The sequence below is a fragment of the Notamacropus eugenii genome, chromosome 6 (assembly GCF_028372415.1).
Source record: "Notamacropus eugenii isolate mMacEug1 chromosome 6, mMacEug1.pri_v2, whole genome shotgun sequence".
Taxonomy (NCBI): domain Eukaryota; kingdom Metazoa; phylum Chordata; class Mammalia; order Diprotodontia; family Macropodidae; genus Notamacropus; species Notamacropus eugenii.
In genome coordinates, this window is record NC_092877.1 from 316,258,283 (window position 1) to 316,264,282 (window position 6,000).

The window sequence follows — 6,000 nt, forward strand, 5'->3', positions numbered from 1 at the left end:
ATCTCAGACACAGGGAAAAGACGGATGAAAAAAGGTATCTAGAGGAACAGAGGAGATGAACATGTCATCCATAGGACTCTGGGAAAGGTGTCTATCCATACCCAAAACACATCTCATACCACCTGCCTGAAATTATATCCACTAGAAATCCATTCCTCAGTTTCATTTTTCTTTGAGAGAAGAAAATGAATCTGGACTGGGTCAGTTGCTTTATTCGTGTGGTAAACTCTCAGGGAAGAAATTCCCTCTACCAATGCAAATCGATACTAGTTCTGCAACTTATCCTTTGATCAATGAGAGCTATAATACGTAGGCTATTACCTATCCCATGGAGTTGTTCTGGGGGAAGGCACTTTGCAAACCTTTAAAGTGCTCTAGAAATACGAACTGTTGTTATTTGATGCTCCAAGGGACATGTGGTCTCATGCATGAGACCACATCTTGCCTTGATGCAGATTGCAGTCTTACATTCCTTCTTATGTTTTGTGACTTTTGTCCACAGGAATTCTACCACTGAACCTCTTGAAATTACACCCATATCAATGAAGCGCTGAGCACCAACTGTTAATTATCTGATATCCTACTACATGACTGGTCCACCTTCATTTCTGGCTGTTCACCTTTTACATTACTTCTACTCAGTTTGCTGTTGGTAGTGCCAATATGCATAACACAATAGCTACCTCTCCATTGCCCTCTATGCAATACTTAACTTGCGTTAATAATAGTAATTAATAATTAATTATAATCAAAACATTCTCAAAGGTATCTCTGTTGTTACATCTTTCAATGAATCACAAATTTTTACAAATAAATAGGAAAGAATTGGCTGGAGGAAAGTCTTGAAGGAGGCATTTTGCTTTATCAAATCAAAAACTTTAACACAAACGAAGAATAAACAATTGCGTGATTACCCATCTAACCTATATCAAACTGCTTCCAATCTCAGGGAGAGGAAGTGGGGGAAAGGGAGAAAACGTGGAACTCAAATTTTTTAAATGAATATTAAAAAGTGCTTTTACATGCAATTTAGAAAAAATGAAATATTACTCAAGAAAAATAAAAAAATTATATTGAAGCTACATCTTTCAGTCAATTGTGTGATGGTAAAGATTTAGCTTATAAAATAAAAACTATTCACGAAATCCTATCTGTTCCTGTCTCGTGCCTTCATCAAGGATCCCACCCCTCAAAATCCATTTTGTATTCACTTTGTCTATCTTGTCTACTTAGCATGCCAGTTGATTAATATCAGTATCAACAGCAGTTGAATGTAATGAAAGCTTATGAAAAGAGTATAGAATTTTCATTTTTGTCTTTATATTTCCAGTCTAGCACAGAACCTGGAACATAATGTGTTTAATGCTTGTTGAATCAAATTGAACTAAATTCCATTGTTATATATTGTATTGCCATAAAAATTTTGAAGAAATGGGAAGTCAGGCATGAAGGTCAGCAGTTACTATTATTTTCACAACCATCTCCTTTTGGTAATTACAATGCCCAAGACTTTATTTGCAATTTGATATCCTCCTCTCTTTCTAATACCTAGAGAATTGATCCCAATACGACCTAGAAATTATGTCACCTCTAACACGTAGCTCCTCTGTTAATACTTGGTATCACTAAGCTGATCTTTCAATAATTTCTTTTCTTTAGAATCATTTCTCCTTCCTCATGCAGCATGTCTGGACTATCATGTTTTAAAATTCGGTTTTGTTAGCTTCACTCTTACAGACGTAGAGAAATGGTTATTATACAAATCTGTTTTTTTCATCCTTAAATGTCCACAGGATCATTTGGATTAAGACTTTTGTCAAGCTTTCTACAAACTCTCTTTTCCTCAAGTCAATAAGCATTAAGAGCTTTCTGTAATTCAGGTACTGTGCCAAGCACTGGAATAAAATATAAACAGAAAGACAATATTTGCCCTCAAATAGCTTATGTTCTGCTGGAGGAGGACAACACATATAAGGGAAGTTGAAATAAGAGAGGTAGGACATGAAGGTACCTGGCCCAGGACATGGTAGAAAAAGTACAGATTGTCAGGAGTAAAGACATGCCTGTTGTGGCCATCCTCCTTAAAATGGAGGTTCTGGGAAGAGCCAGTCAACCAAAGAGAGAGAGAGAGGCCACAGGAGCAAGGGTACTTCTAATGTGAGAAGCAGTCTAGTGATGGAGCAAACTCTCACGTGGAAGAGGTTTCTGTGGCATGGTAGAAACAGCACAAAGGAGAATCACAAGTGAAACTGGAAAAGAATAAGAATGAACGAGAGCACCTACCTCCCAAGGCTGTTGTAAGGATAAAATGAGATCACACTTAGAAAACATTTTCCAAACCTTAAAGCACAGTGTAAATGCTAGCTATTATTGTCCTTTGCTGCTTCTTGGTATCATACAAGATAATGTTGCTCATAATGTTCTACCGTGTGTTCTCAGCACCTAGCCTCATGCGTAGTAGATGTTTAATAAACCTTTATTGATTGAATGATGCTAAAAATGATCATGTAGTATAAAATGCTATTGCCTTTAACTATCCTATTGTTCCACCTTGCAAGCAGATGAACACAGTCTACAGTATTTTGGACTCTTCCTTGTGGCAAGTTATTAAAATCAATTAGACTCCCTTAGAAAATGGGGGTAGTATGGAATGATGTGTATTATTTTATCCAGTTCCTACTTTTCAATGTCAAAAGTTTGTTTAAATAAATTTAACCCCATCACTATAGCCTTTCCCACAGGTGGTAGATAGAGCTAATGTATTTTTAAAGAGACGGTAGAATCTTAGCATAATCACTTAACTGCCATTCCTCTGAGAGGAGATCATTTTGGCTGCTATTCTGAAGAGACTATGAACTATGATGCCTGAGAAAGAAGACAGAGAAAAGAGACTAAGGGAACTTATATCCTGAGGGTATTGACTTTAATCTTTTCTTGCAAAGAAAAATGAAGACAAATTATGAAAAATGGAATCTTGAGAAAAGTGAGTGGTAGGACTATGTTTCCAGAATTGAGAAGTCAACAGTTTTAGTAACAGTTAAAGATAGCTTTGTGATATTTCTTAAAGCTGATATGTTGCAATTGTTTATGTTTAATAATTATATTAAATAATATAGCCAGTAACCTTGATGCTTATGTTCTCCAGAACATGCCCAGGAGATTAGGAGTTTCATATAAATAAAGGTTAAGGGTTCTTAAGCCTATGGACCTCTTCTCAGAATATTTTTAATGCATAAAATAAAAATTCATAGAATTATAAGGGAAACCAATCACAATGAAATAAAATTATCAAAACATATTTCTTAAAAGTTCACAAATCCCAGATTTAGAACTCCTGATAGAAAAAGAAATGAGCAAATGCTTATGGGGAAAAAAAAATTGCTTTCCCTTCTCACCTAAGCCTCTTAGAATCCCTGGCTTCCTTCAGAACCCAGCTCCAATTTCCCCTTCAGCAGAAAGCCTTTCCCAAACCTACCACATATTAAATCCTTTCCTTCTAAGGTCTCCTTCCACCTATTCTGTTATCATGTATGTATGTATGTATGTGTTATGTGTATATATGCTTGTGTATATGTATATATATGCTGGGGATGGAAGCTCAATTCCATGTGGACAGTCTCGGGCGGGTAAAGGTGGGAACTTCTAAATCTTAGAGTTCTCATGAGGCCCCCCATAAAACACCAGGGAATCGAGGAGTGAGACCGAGCAATCTCGTGTATTTCCGCCTCTTCCCGTGAGAAACGTGATGGGAGGAGCATCCCCCTTGAGACTGTCCCGGATCTGGGCACACCTATTGTTATCTAACAGGCACGGTATTCAGATGCAAACTATGCGGCCGGAGAGCTTAATTAGGGTCAGGAAAGCCTGAAGGCTCTCTTAGCTCGGGAGGGGCCCTTACAGGACAGAAGGCTCCGTTTTTCCTCTCTTCGCTCTCCCCTCCCCTTCTCTCCCCACTTACACTTCTGCTTCCAATCTCTTATTGTAAGATCTTTGCCTCCTTGGGAGATTCCTCGCTCCCTCCTAAGGAAGAATTCCCCCTGCACTTGTAACCAGGACCCTGAATAAAGCCTAACCCTTGTTCGACTCCGGAAAGTCTCTTCTCTCATACGCTTATCCGGTTTGGCCAGCCGAAGACCTGGGACAGGTAAGGTAAGACTCGGGTAGCCCTCAGGCCTCTAGGCCTGGCATATATATACATACATTCATAAATATATATGTATGTGGGTATATAGGTATATATATATATACATACATATACATACATATATACATAACTTTTTATCTCCCCCCCTTGAATATAAGCTCCTTGCGAACAGGATTGTTTTTGCTTTTTCTTTGTATCTCCAGGGCTTGGCCAAGTTCCTGGTACTTAATAGGGACTTAATACATGTTTGTCAATCAATTACTTTTTCTTCCTACTTCTAAGTGTTCTCCTTTCCCTCTAAATTACTTTGAATTTATGTATCTGTGTACATTCCATTTCCCTCAAGTAAAATGTAAGTTCTTAGAGGTTCCTTAACATTTCCTTAGAGAACTGTTGCTTTTCCTGCTGTTCTCCGTATGGCCTAGAACAGTACCTGATACATAGTAGGGGCTTAATGCATGTTTGTCAAATTGAACTCTTCCTTAGATAATGGTTCCAAGAATGAAAAAATGGCCTAAGAGCTAAGAATGACAAACTTCTGGCTATAGATAGAACCTAACAAAGGCTGGCAAGAATGTGTTTGCCTAGAGTCTCACAAATCTAAAATGCTCTCAAAAAAAAAGTAAAAAATGGGTGAGGCGGAAAGAGAAAATATCGTTTCTGCATAGCTGTCAGACCAGATACCGCAAGAAGTAGATACAATAAAGGAAGAAGATAAAATGTGAGGAATCCAGAAGCAACACCCAAAGACAATCCATTCAAAAAGCCATGATTTCAAATATCTATTGGCAAATGCTCAAAGTTCATGCAAGAATAAATCATGAAATAAATAATGCAACAATGCACATTTAAAGTCACGGATATCACTAAGACTGAGCTAAATAAAAAAAAACCATAACTGAAATATTATGCTTGGTGGGTGTTTCTATTCAAAAGAAGTGGAATAGGTGGGGACACAGCCAAGATGGCGGAGTAACAGTATGGACTTTCTAGAGCACTCTCACCAAACCCAGCCAAATACCTGTAAAACATGGCTCTAAACAAATTCTGGAGCTGCAGAACCCGCAGAATGATGGAGTGAAGCAAGTCTCCATCCCAAGACAGCCTGGAAGGTCACCGGGTCTATTATGTCACTCTGGGAGCAGAACGCAGTTCAGTGTGGGCCACAAGTGCACAGAGGGGACCTGAGCAGTCCTTGGGGAGACTGAATCTCTCACACCTGTCATGGTTTTCAGACTTTATGATCCCAAAATGCTGGGGACAAATTGGAAGGTCAGTGGGAAAAGCCTGTGAGATTAGTGCAGGAGAGTGGAGTGGTCCGAGCCCCAGCCCCAGGATGGCTGAGGGGGCAGAGTAACCGGTGGCAGCCACAGCAGCAGCAGGGGCAGCTGCAGCCACTGTTTCTGGTGTTGTAGGCCCACAGATTGGGGGGGATCGAGCGACTGACAGTATACTCCCCACCCCCACTGGAAGGAGAACTACCTTGACAAAGAGTTCAAAAGTCAAGCAAATGGCTGGGGAAATGAGCAAAAACCAGAAAAAAAAAATCAGACTATAGAATATTACTTTGGTGACAAGGAAGACCAAAATATACAAAGAGAAGAAGACAGCAAAGTCAAAGCTCCTCCGTCTAAAGCCTCCAAGTAAAATACGAATTGATCTCAGGCCATGGAAGAGTTCAAAAAGGATTTTGAAAATCAAGTAAGTACAGCAAAAATTGGGAAGAGAAATGAGAATGATCACATATTTACAGCGAGAAGGGAACTTAGAGGGTCAACTAGTTTACTTTCCTCATTTTACAGATGAGCAAATCAAGACCTAGAGAGGTCAAATGTAAAGTCATCTTCACACAGGTG

General features: G+C 39.0%; 1 long non-coding RNA gene across 1 annotated transcript in view; it reads left to right on the top strand.

The window, feature by feature from the left end:
- Positions 1–1,267, top strand: part of LOC140511660 (uncharacterized) — a 41,576-nt gene extending 40,309 nt beyond the window's left edge. Inside the window, exon 4 of the long non-coding RNA XR_011969618.1 lies at positions 503–1,267. This is a non-coding gene — a long non-coding RNA (uncharacterized lncRNA). The remainder of the gene's footprint in view (positions 1–502) is intronic.
- The last annotated feature ends 4,733 nt before the right edge of the window (positions 1,268–6,000 follow it).